Genomic DNA, 17,785 nt, shown 5'->3' with positions numbered 1-17,785 from the left:
TGCCCCTTGTCACCAGGGTATTACTTTCCATCTAGAATTCCTGCTGCTGGGCTCCTCACAATTGAGTGGACCTTTCAAGGCAGAAATGCCTGGGAAATGTCTGAGCTTGCTATAACTATGACTCTCTGTCAGATGTCTCCAGTCTCACCTCACTACAGTCTCTACCTCCATGCCCATCCCTAACTTTTCTGCACTCTAGCCACTCAGTTTCTACCACATGCCAAGCCCTTTGCCATATCTGGGCTCTCTCACATGCTGTTCCCTCTGCAGTGAACACTCTTTTCTCTTCCATATTTACCTGGTTGATACCTGCTCCTCCATCAGATCTCTGGTTAAATGCCATTTGCAACGGGAGGGTTTCCTTGACCTCCCAGACAGGTTCACACCTCTTTATTACACACTCTCACTGTATTCCTTTCGTAGTATCTACTAGGTAATTGTTTGCTATATGTCTGTATTCTAGATTGTCAGCTTTGCCCATAATACCAGCACCATGTTAGTTTTGCGCAGTACTATAACCTCAGCACCTCAAACACTGCCTAGCACATAGTGAGTATGCAGCCAGTGGGTGCCTCAGATACTCAGTCTTTGATTTCACATCTGTCATGGGTCAGTTCCTCAACTCCTGATCTTTTGTTGAAGTCTTAATCTAGGTTGTGGATCGATTCTTTCTGTCAGCTCTAACTAAGACCCACAATACCTTGGACCCAAAGAGCAGTGAAAAATAAAGTGTTTGGAAGACCTAGAAATCAAAATGTGAACCACAACATTTTTCAAAATATAAAATTGAAACAGGAGAGATTATTCCATTGAATTCTACAACTTGGTGTTTTTGATTATGAAAAAGAAAACAGATTACTACTTTAAAAGGTATATGCTTTAATTAAACATTACACAAAGTTAAATTGGAAAAAAAAAAGTCAGGTCCTGTCTTAGTTATCTAGTACTGCTATAACAGAAATATCATAAGTGGATGGCTTTAACAAAGAGAAATTTATTCTCTCACAGTCTAGTAGGCTACAAGTCCAAATTCAGGGCATCAGCTACAGGGGAAGGCTTTCTCTCTGTGTTGGCTCTGGAAGAAGGTCCTTCTCATCAGTCATCTCCTGGACTAGGAGCTTCCCCGTGCAGGAACCCCAGGTCCAAAGGATGCACTCTGCTCCCGGCACTGCTTTCTTGGTGGTATGGGGTCCCCCCCCCAATTCTCTGTTTGCTTCCCTTTCCCTTTACCTCTTAAAGATAAAAGGTGGTGCAGGACACACCTCAGGGAAACTCCCTTTACATTGGATCAGGGATGTGGCCTGAGCAAGAGTGTTATACCCCACTCTAATGCTCTTTAACATAATCTAGTCTTGTCTCATTAATCACAGGCAGAGATTAGGATTTACAACACATAGGAAAATTATATCAATCACAAAACAGAGGACAACCACACAATGCTGGGAATCTTGACCTAACCAAGTCAACACATATTTCTGGGGGACACAATTTAATCTATGACAGGTGCCATCTAAAAGTAAACCATCTCTGCTAGAGACTAGTCTTGTAAAAACAACAACCAGCAAAAGGATGATGCCAACCACAAAACTCAGCAGGTGACCAGAGCCATTAGGAAGAAAGCAGAGAGTATGTTTAAATAGCTGATCAGAAAGGGTGCCCTGCATCAACTCATGGTCCACCACCAGGAGAACCACTAAATAGGAAAACACAATCATTAACCAAGTAGGACATTGCCCTAATTTCTTTTTAAGTTGTTGATATTGTTTACCTCTAGTTTTCCACTAGGCAAAAAGTAGCTGGGAAAGTAGAAGGGCACTAACAGCTTTTCTTAATTACAAGTAGTGAGTTAATGTTTCTTTCAATAAAATCCAAGGCTAGAAGGAAATGAGGTTTTGATGCTCAGTTAAACTGAAACCTTGAAGCACTGGAGCAAGAACAAAAAGCATTCACATACGTTGACAGAGATATAGACATGGACCCACACACCCTCCAGGAGGGCTTACACATTGGGAAAGTTCCAGGGAAAGTTGTGCTCAGCTTAAAGAAAAAGTCAAGTGTTTAGAAGACCTGGAAAAGAAGTATTTGTGGAAGACCTGGAGCAAAAATAAGCAGAAGATATGTTGCAAGTTGAAAACTAATGAATGCTGCTCTTCAGCAAACTTAAGTATCTGTACTATCTTACACCTTGTTCTGGTTATAACATTTCAAAAACCAGTTCAAAAGTATTGCAGTTAACATCAGCAACATTTCAAATGAAATGTGTATCATGTCATCATGATAGATGTTGTAGGACTGATTATATTAAAGGTAAATAATTATTTTAGTATGGTCTCTCACATCCTTCCAGTGAAAAATGCCCATTGATAAGATTTAAGATGGACTTGTATTATGTTAAAGTGTAATAAAAAATGAGTCACATCGCAGAAAGGCTGTGAGGTTCCCAGTATCATAATGCCTTCTGCTAAACTATTTCAAAGACAAGCATTGAGAAAAACGTGATATTTTATCCATTCTTCCATCAATCTAAAAAGGCTTTCTTAAGCAACTGGCAGGTAGGTGCAAGGCTTTATGTTAAGCACTGAGTGATACAAATACGAATCAGTCACTGATGGCAGGTAGCTTACAACCTAACAAGAGAGGAAATGTGGACAGAAAGGCAGAAACTATTTTTTTTTAATATTGTAGACAATAAAAATTCATAGAAAGGAGAAATTACTTCTATGATGAGATGATATTTGAGCTGGGCCTGTGAGAACAAGTAAGCAATGAACAGGTCCAGGTAATGGGAGAAGGACTTGTAGGCATAAGAAGTGGAATAAGTGAAGCACAGGGCAGAACAGCTGATGCCGTAACCATGAAATTATGTTTAGGTGAGCTTGGCCAGCACACAAAAGGTGCCAAGGAAAATAGCTAGATTGGAGATTGGGGCTGGGTGTTGCATGGCAACCGAAGTATTTTATATTCTCTACAGTACCTTTGGGCAGTTCTACTCTGTCCTTTAGGGTCACTATGAGTCGGAATTGACTCGACGGCACTGGGTTTTTTTGGTGGACAGTACCTTTGGCTTGAAAAATGCAAGACGGATGGTGGGGGATGATTTCTGGAATTAGAGAGACTTATTAGGGGGCACCACAGTCATCTAAGGTAAGAAATGATTAGAACCATACAGAAGTTGGTTTCAATCTGGCTCTTGTATATTTGAGGGTAAGGAAGGAGTAGAGGTAGAGAGATGTCCCTGTTTGAACCTGGGCATCTGTGAAGTGGCTTAGAAGGCAGCTGTTGTATCATTAAGGTCAAAGAAACCAACATGCCCTTTCAGATCACTTAGTCACTGGCTCCTCTACATTTCTCTTTGAATTCTGTTCTGGTTCTCAATTCCAGAGCCACAGTGGTTTCTGAAGATCCAAGAGATGGGATATTATTAATTAAGTGGAGATAAAAGAAGCACAAGATCAAGTCCAGGGTGAGAAACTGCTGGAGAAGAGAAGAAATGCACCACAGACTATAATTTTATAGAAGCTGCACAGGAAAGTACTTTGGGGGTGGTGTTTCCAGAATATTAGCCAGGCCTTTATGGTCTGCCTGCAGGGTTGTGTGTCACAAGCTGTTCTGAGCAGTGGGGAGGCTGTGATACTGTTGTTCTGCCAAGTAAGGCTGCATTTTCCAATTTAAAGCTAAGCTGCCTAGGGGCTAGGCTGTTTGTTTTTCAAAACGGGACAGAGTATGTGTGTGTGTGTGTGTGTGTGAGAGAGAGAGAGAGAGAGAGAGAAAAAGAGAGAAAGATATTGAGATTCATGAAGTGGGCTACCAAATTTACTTACGTATCAACTCTCGGGAACAGAGTATTTTTGTTTTTGTCAGTAGATCCTCTGGTACCCTCAGAAATCTCTGCCAGGAAGTCCCTGTGCCTTCATAGCAGGGTAATTAATTAGCTCTGATGCAACCTGTTGGGATCTCACAGTAGACAGGAGAAAAAAAGAAGAGGAATTCCCTTTCCCTAGAGGAGATTTCACAGCAGGATTCAGACATCACTGGCGAAAGTGACCACACTGGTACGCAACCAGTGTTCTGTGACTGAACCAACCTTAGCATGCTGAATGAGAATAATAAAAATAATAATTTTGCTCATTAGTCTAACATTTATTTACTAATGCTTACTAAGGACTAACTGTTCCATGCCAGGTTAGGAATAGCATATGGAAAGTTCTGGAAATGAGACAGAGTATGGCACAATGTGGGAACTTAATTAAAAGAAATGCAGTCATGTAATGAGGCTAGAGGAGAAAGCAGGGTCCTGATTATGCAGGTCCACACAGTTTATGCCAGGAAGTTTGGACTTTGTTCTAAGAACAACAGCAAACTACTGAAGGGTTTTAAAGAAGGAGAGTGTCATGACCTGATTTTTTATTTTTTCTTAATGATTATGCAGGTGGCGGGGAGTGGTTTAGGAGAGCAGAAGGAGGAGGCACATGGTGATGTGGTCCGCCTAAGGCACCCGAAATCATCTAGACAAATGGAGACAGGGGCTTGGATTGAGGATAAGGCTATAGAGACAGACAGGTGAGGGTATTCAAAGGAATAATTAGAAGAGCAGATTTATAAGACACTAGTTACTTAAAAGTGAGTGTTGGGGGTACTGGAATGCTTTTCCTTATTTAAATGCCTCAAACTGAAACTTCCATCTCTTTTGTGTTGTCTTCAGCAGTGACGGTGAAGATGAACAGCTGTTTAGTCACCTCTTAAATCACCTGCAGCCTCCCGTTCAATCTTTCCCAATAAATCCCGACTGTTTCCTATCAGGTTTCACCTGACCCAGATGAGGCACAGCACAGAACAGACTAGTCTTGAGAATCACCTCATGATATTGCTTTTTAAAGTACTGTGCTTAAAGAAAAACTACACAATGAATACCTTACTGCAAATTTATTCCCCAAGTTGAGGACCCTAAATACATATGTATACCCTTCCTTATTCTCTTTCCCCCTTTCCAACACCTACATTTCCTTTAAGGCACAGTTCAATTTCTGCCTCTGCCAGGAAGCCTTCTTGGACCACTGTACTCGACTCAGTCAGTCAGTCATAATGACCATGCTTTGATTCACCAATAAGCCATAAACATGACTCTCTGAGTCACTGATTTGGTACATAACCACAGACAACATTTTGATATCGTTAAAATTACAGGGTTGGATCAGACAAGCTCTTAAACCCTTTCCAGCCCATGATTTGCTTCCTGTGCTCTCATTTTGTCTTTCAGTCAAACTCCAAAGTTATTATTTAACTTTCTGTGAGCACATGTGTTATCTCTCTATCCAGATAATAAACTATAAGCTTGATATGACTTAGAAATCTTTGGGTCTCTCTCAGCATCTAGTTCAGTGCTTTGAATGCTAATTAAATGAACAACACATGGTCACTATTTATGGTTGCTCCTAGGAGAACTGTGGAAGGGGTGACTAAAAGTTTGCCTTTAACTTCAACTCCCTCTTCCCCAGCCTCACCAGCCTCTGCAATAGCGCCCTGCTGGGCATCAAGCAAACAATCAGTAAACGTTGGCTGGCACTGAATGGCCATATTTGCAAAAGACTCTGTGATTAAAGTATAGTCAATGATGAATATTCATATTAGAAGGAAAATGAATGAAATCAAACAACTTGCAACCCAATTTTGGATCAACAGTTTCACCTGAACCTTGTACTAAAATTACTCAAAAAAAAAAAAAAAAAAAAAAAAAACCTTTGCTATTTGACTTCTTTTGCTTTTATATTCAGTGGAAACACTTACAAAGGTGTCAAAAGGCAAGGATCACAGGAATGAACGTAATAGCAAAATTTATATGGGACTTACTCATTTAATACTCAGAATAAATCTTTTTATAACTGCATTTGTAGGTGAGAAAACATTTACAGAGAGTTTAAGCAGAGTACCCAGGATCACACAGCTGGTAAGTGTCAGAGTAGGATTTAGGCCAGGTATGTGGCCCTAGAGCCTATATATTTAATCACTACATCAATTTTTTCTCTGGAAAAAAAATGAATAAAGCAAAGGGCTTATTGCACATAGCTGGTCATCAGCCTTCTGGCTAATGTTCAGTTCACTCTCTGATGCCTTGGTCCTTTACAGAGTCTAATAAGCATCCAGGCATTGTGATTGCCTGATATAAGCCCCGAGTTTTTTCTAATTTCAAGAGAACTTCCATCAGTCACCAATGACAGTACATTTAGTCAGTGAGAGCTCACATCTTCTTCTCTATCTCACTAAAACTTCACATTTCATAGGATGGTAAAAATTATTCCAAGAATTTGACATCATTTAGCTGTCCAGTGTGGAATTGGTTAAGAATGTAAAATAGCCTTGAAAAAAGCCACATGTTTGCTGCCTAACCATGCTGAGTGCTATCTACAAATGAACTCTGGGATGAAGTTAACACCTGTTCCGGTATTCTCACCAACATGTCCCCTTTATCTCTGCATTTTGCTAGCTTGTAACCTACAAGGGTGAAACCTGGACCGATTCACTAACAACCTGTGCATCAGCCCAATGTCACCAGAATGCTACCAGAATGGCAGGATTTCCTCCCTGGGTCAGCATCAACCCCATCATATCAGTACAAGTGTATAACTTTTCATCTAGATGAAAAAGCACCAGTTCAATGGACTTGAGCAATAGTTTTAGAGTCAGACAGCTGTAGACTATAACCCAGGTCACACTACAGTTAACAAGCCAGATTAAGTCCCTGTGACTTCCTGTGTTTCCGTCTACGCCCTTGTATTCTGAGGATAAATTGTGAAGAGTAAATTACATGAGGTAAACAGTGTTTAAAGTCCCTGGGTGGTGCAACTATTTGCATTCGACTGCTAACCTATAGGTTGGCAGTTTGAACCCACTCAGTGGTACTGCAAAAGACAAGCCTGGCAATCTGCTTTCATTAAGATTACAGCCAAGAATAACCTATGGAGCAGTTCTACTCTGTAGCAGTTCTACTCTGTAACACATGGAGTGGACATGAATCAGAACTGACTTGATGGCAACTACCAAACAACAACATAATGTTTAGCCCTATGGTAAATGTTCAGTAAACATTTGTTGAATGAATGAAAGCTCCTTACACTCAGTATCTGCAGTTCACTTTTCTACTTTTGACCCTAAGTGTCTAGACACCACAGATCAGGGAGAAACTACTCTGCTTAGTAAGAAGGGAGTGTTTATAGAGAATATTAGCGCTACTTATTAAACATTCTCCAGAGTCACCAAGATAAAAAGTTACAGTCATGCGTCACCTAACATCCATAATACGTTCTGTGAAATGGGACATTATGTGATTTGGACATTGTGCAAACACAGCATCATAGTCTGGTCCTGCTTTTTCTTTAAGCATCTCAAACAAGCTTTGTGCCGTAACGGTGATTGTCAATGTGCTGAGAGGGATTCACTTTTGTGTTTAGTGCTCAATCCATGTCATCAGCAATTTCTCCATACCTGATACAGGTTCCTTTCACATTTTCATTAGTATTGTAGCTTTCAGTGGAGCTGATCCTTTAACAGCTTGGAAAATTCTTCTTTGTTTTGGAAGACCGTTGTGATTGTTGAGTGCAATATGCCTTAATTGTGAGCAATAGCATTCACTGATTTTCCACCTTGGAGTTGTTTAATAACCTTTTGTCTCACTTCCAAATTGATACTTCTCCTTTGTCTCTTGCTGCTGCTATCACTAGCACTGGTTTTGCTCCATTTTGGAGCCATGATGCACTTCATGGTAATATTTTTGAAAGAAAATTAAACAAGAGAGATAATGCTACAACACTGAAGCGATGCGTGATACACGAGATTGGATGCTGCTGCCTACAAGTTGAAGCATGCACTATTACACTGTAAGCTTTTTCGATAGAAGGTACAGTACAGCACATACACAACCCAGTACCTAGTTGTTTATTATGACTATCAAGACATGTGTATTATAGGTCATATTTTCACTGTACCATCATACACCTGGCAGCACAACTGCTTTGTACACAAGAGACATAAGATACACACGTTGAGTGTGGGACGCTGTTGCACTTGCTCCATGCCATTCTCCGACTGAAATTTCTGAACTCTATTATAACCTTATGGGACCACAGACATATATGTGGTTGGATGTTGCCCGAGCGAACAATATGTGACGCATGACTGTATTAATTATTTGGCTTTGGCTAATTCTCAGGACACCTAATTCATACCCATGTATTTTCAGAAAGGCTTCAGATTTGAATATGAGTTAATTCCTCCCCCCCTTTTTTTTTCATAGAGAAATTACAAGGCAATCAGGTAGCATTATGCAGGCCACATTTCAGCTGGCGGGACTTTATCAGGAGGAAATTCATTCTTGTGATTAAAAGAGAAATATGGATAATGAGATAAGGAACTGATGAGCCAATCAGCAAGAAAAATTGAAAATCACTTGTGGGTTCTGCCTGAAGTCCTCAATTAACCACATTCTCCGTGATACAGAGCAAACACATCTAGCCAGCCGGGAAAATAAAAACAAAGCATGTAGAGCTCAGTAATGGGTCAATGCTAGCAAAGTGGTAGGTCATGCCTCAAGGATTGTAGAAGCCTCTCTCTGCACCCCAATGATTGTAGAAGCCTCTCTCTGCACCCCAATGATTGTAGAAGCCCCTCTGCAAGCCAAAAAAAAAAAAAAAAGAGAGAGAAAATCAGAAGCTATACTGCCTCAAACTTCATAATGAATCAATGAATCCAATTCCCTCTAGTTTAGCACATCATGCTAAGAAGTTTTTTTGCCACGATGGTTCTAAAAGAAGAAAAGAGACAGCTGCAGAAATGAATATGTGTATACACTGTTGGCAAGAAATTCAATGGTTTTTCCCTAGTAAATAAAAAGCCAGTCACAAGATCATTTGCTTTGCATGCCTGAAGTCAGGCACTTTTATCATTGTTTTGTGGATAAACCAAAATTATTTCTACCCAGTGCATTTTCTTCAGTGTCTTTGAAGGGCTAGGTCAAAGGATTTTCTTCAGGGTCTTTGAAGGACTAGGTCAAAGGCAAGGCAAAAGACACTCCTGCTATTTGGGGGTAATGTAAAACACTGTCAGGGTGTGTTTAATCATTCAGGCATACCTGGTTAAAAAGTAAAAATGTCAACCAAACAGGGAGATTGTTTGCTGGATGCCCAGTACCATATGATGTGACATGGTATAACCCATTGCATCATCATTCCAGTTTTTTGTGGAAGATATTACTTTAGCCTCATTTTATAGTTATGGAAACCAAGGCTCAGAGAAGTAACTAGCCTCAGGTGGCCATAAGGCTAACAGGTATTGAAGCTAGAACATAAACTAAGTCCACTGGGCTCCACCATGCTTGCTCCTCATCCTATACAATGCTTATCCAGGATCATCCAAGTACACAGGCTATGCTTAGAGTTTTAGAAATGGAATTTTACACAGTTTGAAATAAGGTAATAATTTTCCAGAAGGACCTATAGTTTTGGGGTCTGGAAAAATCCCCTCATAAGGCACTCTTTTCTCCTTGTTCTAATAAACAGCTTTTATTTTGAATGCTTCCCACGTGGTAAAAAGTAGGTGGTGCTAAACTCTTAAGTTTTGCTTTAATGAGTCCTCACAATAATCTCATAAGGCAGCCACGATTATTAATATACCCATTTTACAGATACAAAAACTGAGGTATAAATTAATTTCATAACTTTTTGGCCAAGATCATTGTGACCAATAAACCTCAGAGCAAGGACAAAATCCCAGATTACTAATGTTTTCAAAGTATATGGAAACACAGAGTGAAACATAAAAGGAAGTAACCCTAATGAGCTGATTTTCTCTGGACTGACATCAGCTTTTTGCATATTTGTGGAGAGCTGTCCAATAACCCGATACTCTCTTTAACCTAAAGGCATACCCAAACGCTTCTCTTTTTAGTTGGTTTTTTTCCTTGAGTCAGTAACTGAGGCAACGTGCTAACTACCATGTGTTGAGCCCCTATTTGAACAGCTGCATTGAATGAAAACACTCTTACAGCTTGTTCCATTTGTGGGCAGCCCTGAGGATCAGAAAATCATACTTACATTCATCTGACAAAGCAATTTAGTTAGGAAGTTCCCACTTGTATCTCTTGTAGGCCAAGGGCAAAAAATCACACTGATGAAGTGACATTATTAAAAGCAAAGAGGTCTGTTTAATGCTATTCATCGAAGCACAAGTGATCTTGAAGGAAATTAGGATTCTTTTTCAAGGACAGCTTTAATAACTGAAGAGATATAATGCTTTATATCCTGTCAGCCATTTAGCTACAGACAACCTGTCACGCAGAAGTTGTTAAAATAAAAAAATGTATATATATTTCAATGACATTTGAATGCATAGAAGAGGTTAGAGTGAGTGAGGAAGTTAAGGACTTTTTTTAAATATTACATTTGCATTTAACTTGAAATTCTTTCCAGTTCTATGATTTTTTGCATAAATATTTATGGAGTCCTGATGGCTAATTAGATTATAAATCTTTTATCCAAGAATTTGTCCAAATTATGCTCTCCATGAAACATGAGCTCTTTGCTGGTTCATGTTAAATACGCAATGGTTTTAAAAGCCTTCATTTTAAATACTCATGTTTGGCAGGCATATTACATCATGGCATTTAGAATCCTTATTTTTGGACTAAAGTTTAAAACTCAAATCCCATAGCAAAACAGATTTCCTATATGAAAGCTTTCATTTTGATCAGAGTAGTAACTTCCCAAATGCCCCCAAAACAAAGAGTGTGCAAAGCAAATATGGGCTCTTTACATTATCTGTGAAGCTCCTTTTATATATGGATTTCTTCATGTGGTCCCCACAACAACCCTTGAAAATGGAGATTACCATCCTATCATACAGAGAAAGAAACTGCAGAGCAGTAAGGCTAGGTGACCATGCAGCAGCTAAGCAAAAATAGTTCTCATACTAGGTTCTCAGAAACTACTTAGCACCCTCACCCCAAGTTCTTATCCCTTAAGTTAATGCTATCACTACCACCAAATTTTTTTTAGTACCGAAAGACTTGCAATTTTGTTTTGGCATCATCATGTCACAATAAGAAAAATAATTCCTCTTTGTGGAAGAATCTTAGAGTCTTAAGGGTCAAGCTCTCAGGGTCTCAGTCACTGGAATGTGAGATGCAAAGGCTAAACTCAACAGTATGGCTTAAAACATGGTGGTTGTTCACTTCACCCAGCTCAGCCCTTACCAACTCCCCCTTTCCATCACGGATATGTTTCATACTATATTCCTTTGTATTTCTTTGTGCAAGTGACTATCATTCTTACCTCCCTGGACTCTGTTCTTTTTGCGCTACAGTTTTGACTCACCAACTCTTCCCAACTGTCTCTCTTTTAGACTTTTTTCTTTTGTTCCATGAAGGCCCAGTTCTATTATTTCATCATGTTGTTGTTGTTGGGTGCCTTTGAGCCAGTTCTGACTCACAGCAACCCTATAGGACAGAGTAGAACTGCCCCAGAGTGTTCCCAAGTAGCAGCTGGTGGATTCTAACTGTCATCATAGAAATTTAAAAAATATGTATGTAAAGTAAATATGTGCTGAGTTAAAAAAGTTAAATAAAACCAGAAGGGTTATAACCCCAAATAGGAGTCTCCCATTCTACTTCTGGAAACCCTGGTGGCGTAGTGGTTAAGAGCTATGGCTGCTAACCCAAAGATTGGCAGTTCAAATCCACCAGGCCCTCCTTGGAAATTCTATGGGGTAGTTCCACTCTCTCCTATAGGGTCACTATGAGTTGGAATCAACTTGACGGCAATGGGTTTTTTGGTATCCTACCTCTACTCACCTCTATGTCCCACTCTTCAGAGGCAATTGCTTTGAAATGTTCAGATTATTTCTTCCGGTATTTATCACCATATTTCTAAATAGCATCTTATACTATTTCTGAATTTGTCATTTTAGACACTGCCTCCCTCTACAGAAGAGTAGTACTTAAAGCTCTATACCACCCCCCATGCACTAATACTTTCTCTCCATTTTCTCAATAAAATTTTCTATAAGTTATTGGGAAAATCAACATTTACCATTTATATTTTCATAACTATGTAGATATTGTTTAGAACTGAATCACACTGTACAGTATAATTATTTTCCTTTGAGCAAATTTTAATTATTTTTTCTAGAACTTAACAATTGCCTGTTTATTATTACTAGTTTTCTATATCTCTCATCCTAATTCATTTTCAAACTCTTCGAGAGAACTTTAACTTCCCACTAAATATTAAAATCTATCAGCTTCATTTCTCCCCTCCCCTTGGCTACATGTCTCCTGGTGTCCTCCCTCTGCTCCATCCAATCCATATTAATTGTTCTCTTGGTCTTTTCACAACTGTTGCCTGGAAGGTTCTGTTAACCATCATTCCTTTCCTCTTTCCTGTGTTGACTAACTGGTTAACTCCTTGATCAAAAGGCCTAAATGTTATTCACCTCCTTACCTACCCCAGTTCATAATAATGTTAGCCTGAGTAGACATTGGTAAGTGTTATTTGAACTGAATATCAGTCATCTTATCCAAACAACAGGGAAAGCAAATAGAGCGTTTTCTGACAGGTAGGGAATCTCATTTTCTTTGCATAATTTTGCCCATTTCTGCCTGCTCATCATTATTCTTGGAATAAGTCCAGAAGCCCAATAGTGAGTTAGACCAGGGGTGCCACCCAAACTGTATTTGTCATGCCAACTTGAGTAGATTTATAACAGACACTTTAAGTTTGTGTTAGGCAAGATTCTGAGGCCATATTTGATCTCAACATAAAGTGTACAGTGATGAACTTGTACTCAGTCATATACTCAGCAAGAGGGGAATGGTAGCACAAGTGCTATACAGTTGCCTTTCCTATGTAAACAGGAGGGTGGTGACAGAGATGGTACTGCCACATAAAAACCTTCACTGAAGCATGCTCAAGCATTCATCCAGAATGTCAGAGAACCTGACAATTAACTCATTACTCATTAGGATATTTTAAAGCAACAGGTCTTTTATCTCTTATTTCTGCAATAGCTAATATCTTCAATCACTTAAAGAACACTAACATATTTTCCTTTGAAAATACATGCAAATATTTGAAGCCAAACAAATGAGAAGTTCTTTTGGTATTCCAGCAAGTAAATTTCTTGGGATGACCTTGTTTACATAAATTTTGTTCTATAGTAAAAACTACCACCTTCTATATAAATAATGCCTTATATTTGTAAAGTGGCTTCCCATCCATTATTCCTTCTGAAAAGAGTTCCAAAGAATCACCCAGCCAACTCATAATGCTAACAAATATCCATTACTTTGGTGTTACCTATTTCGTACAATATTTTCTATTAGTTATATATGGCTTTATTTTCATCCTATTTAGCCTTTGGCCTTTAAAAACATATCATTTGGACCTTTGCTTAAAGATGTAAAGGGGTTTTAATTTCACTCTAATCTCTCGAAAGTCAAACATGAAAAAGAAAAATACAGACTATTAAGGAAAAAAAAAAATTAATTGGAAATGGCAATGCTGCCCCAACTATGAAGCACAGCTGACCAATGCTGTGAAACCTGGTCTAAGATGAGTGAGCGCAGACATATATCCCCCCAGTATTCAAGCAGGAAGCTGACTTCACCAAGAATAAGAGCCACTGCCCTAAAAGGCTAATGAAAAGTCATTTTGTTTGAAGCAATGAGATCTGGGGACATATGCCATAAAAGAAGCAGGTCATCTCCCAATGGATACCAGGGAGGTAGACCTGAAGAGGAACCAAAGCTGTGCTGCTCTCAGTACAGTCCCCAGAATACCTCCTAGTAGAGACTGTCAGAATAGGGTGATAGATAGAGAAGAGGCAATGGTTCCCAGATCATGACACCGACAATCTATGACTTAGAGGTTTTGTTGAGAACCATACCAGCCCTCCGAATGACAAAAATTGAAGTTAGGCTCCTGAAAGCAAAATAAACAAAAACACACAAAGCAAATTTTGTGAGAAGATGTTTGGGATGGTAAGACTCAGGCAAAACTAACTTGTTTCCTCACTGCTCAATCTGAAATATTCTTCTGAAAATAGCCCAATTCAAGGATAAGTAATCAGAAAGACACCAGCTTGAGACTTATGCATAAAACCTATAAAACTAAAGCAAACAAACAAAACAAAAATAAAAAACCGACAACGGAAGGAAAGAAGAAAAAAAATTAGATTAAAACAATTTCACAGAAAAAGCATTACCTTGTGAAAAAGGGAGGGTTCAGACAAATCTTAACAGACACAAAAATATTACAGGTAACTGAGGGAAGATCTCAAAGAAGAATACAGGATTACAAGTAGGTGGTTATTATAAAACTTCAGAAGGAGATAAAAACAGTGATGGCAGAGCTCAAGAACAAAATGCAAGGGAGGTAGGGCCAAGATGGCGGAGTAATCAGATGCTTCCAATGATCCCTCTTACAACAAAGACCGGAAAAAACAAGTGAATTGATTATATATATGACAAGCTAGGAGCCCTGAACATCAAAGGCAAAGTTAGGAAACTGGACTGAGTGGCATGGGGAGGGAGAGACAATTCAGAAGTGGCGAGGAGTTGCCGGGCCTAACTCGGAAGAAACTGGTACCCCGCAGGCAAGTTCCCTTGGTGCAACTGTGGTGGTGCTGCGGTAGTGTTTGGGATGCAGTTTCCTCAGGGAGAGAGAGCGAGCTGCCGAGAATCCACTCACGCCTCTGGAATCAGCAAAGAACAGCACTCTCGGCAAAAGAGCTTGCGCCTAATTTACCATGGAGATCAAATAGCACCCCTTGCAAAAGAACTCTCTCAATTTATCAGATCCCTCCTCCCCCTGCCCTAGCCCCCAAGCTGGCTTCAGTGGCTGTTGATTTCCCTGGCCTTAGATAAGTCCTGCTGCATCCCCTGAGCCATTCTCCTGGCCTTGGAGAAGGAAAAAAATAACAAATGGGGGAAAAATAATCTGCCGGCTCCCCAAAGCTGGAAACTCAGGGCAGATGCAGCTCCTGTCCAGGCACACATGGTCCATGGACTTTGAATGCTTTCACCCCTGCATGGACCGGTGTGGGCCCATTTCAGCAGCTCAGGCCCTTGTTGGCAGACTGCAATGGTATATGTGCCTGAGATCTGACTCCAACTGTTTCAGCCATTCAATTAAAAGTTGGGTTTTTGATGTCTAACACTGCTGTGCCTATTAAGCAGAGTCCTTGCCTAACCACATCAGGTGCCTGAAGACTGGTGGCTCCACCCATGCCACCTAGACACCTATGACAGGGATCCAAGGATAAGTGGTACCTCCCAGTCCTTACAACCAAAAGCATTGAGTGCCCACGGTCTGGTTGCAGAACTCATCTACCTGTGCACTCTAGGGTACAGGGAAGCACTTTCCTCACACTCACTCAGGGGATGGATGCCAGTCCCCTAACTTGCTTAGATCGTGACTGCCTGCTGCAAACAGATACCTGTGCCTACACCAACCACCCCTGCTCCTCTAAGACTGTAGGAGAGACCCAGTGCCACACACTTGGTGACTGACTACCTGTATACCTGAGCTGAAACCATACAAGAAAAATGAACGGACTCTGAGGCTCATATACCTGGTAACAGCTCTAGCCATCTGGTGAAGGGACATTAGAGCTTCGAAGGTGCAAATAATCAAGCTCACTCACTCAAGCAGTCTATTTGGGCAAATCAAAACAAAACAAAGCAAGAAGCTAGGATAAAGTAAGCAAACATAAAATAAATTAATACAATACTTACAGATGGCTCGGAGACAACAGTCAATATCAAATCACATAAAGAAGCAGGCCATGATTGCTTCAACAAGCCTCCAAGACAAAGAAGCAAGGAATCTTCTGGTCAAAGAGATATTCCTAGAATTACCAGAGGTAGAATACAAAAGATTAATATACAGAATTTTTTTTTTTTTCAAGAGATCAAGGAGATCAGAAAAAACACAGAACAAGCCAAGGAACACAAAGATAAAGCAGTCTAGGAAATTAAGAAGGCTATTCAAGATCATAATGACAAATTTAATAAGCTACAAGAATCCATAGAGAGACACCAATCAGAAATTCAGATTAACAATAAAATTTCAGAATAAGACAACTCAATAGAAAGTGAGAGGAGCAGAATTGAGGAAATGGAAGTCAGAACCAGTGAGAATCAAGACAAAACAATTGGCATCAATATATTCGAAGAAAAATCAGATAAAAGAATTAAAAAAAATGAAGAAACCCTAAAAATTATGTGGGACTATATGAAGAGAAATAAACCATGAGTGATTAGAGTACCAAAACAGGGAGGGATAACAGAAAATATAGAGAGAATTGTTGAAGATTTGTTGGCAGAAAACTTCCCTAGTATCGTGAAAGATATCTACCCAAGATGCTCATCGAAACCCACATAAGGTAGATGCCAAAAGAAGGTCACCAAGACGTATTATAATCAAACTTGCCAAAATCAAAGATAAAGAGAGAATTTTAAGAGCAGCTAAGGATAAACGAAAAGTCACCTACAAAATAGAGTCAATAAGAATAAGCTTGGACTACTCAGCAGAAGCCATGTAGGAAAGAAGGCAATGGGATGATATATATAAATCATGGAAGGAAAAAAACCGCTAGCCAAGAATCATATAACCAGCAAAACTGCCTCTCAGATAAAAAGGCAAAAATAGCACACTTCCAGATAAACTGAAGTTTAGGGAATTTGCAAAAACCAAACCAAAACTACAAGAAATACTAAAGGGAATTCTCTGGTTAGAAAATCAATAATATCAGATATCAACCCAAGACTAGAACACAGGACTGAGCAACCAGATATCAACCCAGATAAGGAAATAACAAAAATAAAGATATAAAAATGATCAAAACAGGGAAACAGTGATATTATTATGTAAAAGAAAACAATATTAAATCAATAAAGAGGGACTAAAAAAATGTAGTCAAAGATCTTTCATATGGAGAGGAAGTAAAGGTGATATAAAGAGATAAAAGTCTGCTTTAAACTTAGAAAAATAGGGGTAAATATTAAAGTAACACAAAAGAGACAGACAATCCTACATGTCAAAATAAAATACAAGAAAAACATAAAGACTCAGCAAAAATAAAATAAACAACAATGAAAAAGAGGAAAAGACAATATATAAAGAAAAACTACTCAGCACAAAAAATTAAAGTGGAAAAAAGAAACTATCAACAACACACACAAAAACACAACAAAATGACACCACTAAACCCATACCTATCCATAATTATGCAGAATGTAAATGGACTAAATGCACCAATAAAGAGGCAGGGAGTGACAGAATGGATTAAAAAAAAACATGATCCGTCTCTATGCTGTCTACAAGAGACAAACCTTAGACTTAAAGACACAAAGAAACTAAAACTCTAAGGATGGAAAAAAATATATCAAGCAAACAACAATCAAAAAAGAGTAGGAGAGGCAATATTAATTTCTGACAGAATATACTTTAAAGTAAAATCCACCACAAAGGATAAGGAAGGATACTACATAATGATTAAAGGGACAATATGTTGGGAGGATACAACCATATTAAATATTTATGCACCCAATGACAGGGCTTCAAGATGCATAAAACAAACTCTAACAGCACTGAAAAGTGAGATAGATATCTCCACAATAATAGTAGGAGACTTCAACACACCACTTTTGATTAAGGACAGAACATCCAGAAAGAAGCTCAATAAAGACACGGAAGATCTAAATGCCACAATCAACCAATGTGACCTCATAGACATATAC

General features: G+C 39.2%; 1 protein-coding gene across 1 annotated transcript in view; it reads right to left on the bottom strand.

Annotated features, from left to right (window-relative positions):
• PLPPR1 (phospholipid phosphatase related 1) overlaps positions 1-15,845 on the bottom strand; it is a 159,002-nt gene extending 143,157 nt beyond the window's left edge. The window contains exon 1 of the mRNA XM_049895892.1: positions 15,779-15,845. The gene's annotated coding sequence lies outside the window, so the exon portion shown is untranslated. The remainder of the gene's footprint in view (positions 1-15,778) is intronic.
• Between the last annotated feature and the right edge of the window lie 1,940 nt (positions 15,846-17,785).

The sequence above is a fragment of the Elephas maximus genome, chromosome 9, assembly GCF_024166365.1.
Source record: "Elephas maximus indicus isolate mEleMax1 chromosome 9, mEleMax1 primary haplotype, whole genome shotgun sequence".
Lineage (NCBI taxonomy): Eukaryota > Metazoa > Chordata > Mammalia > Proboscidea > Elephantidae > Elephas > Elephas maximus.
Note: the sequence above shows the minus strand (reverse complement) of the source record. Positions and strands in the feature narration are given on the sequence as shown.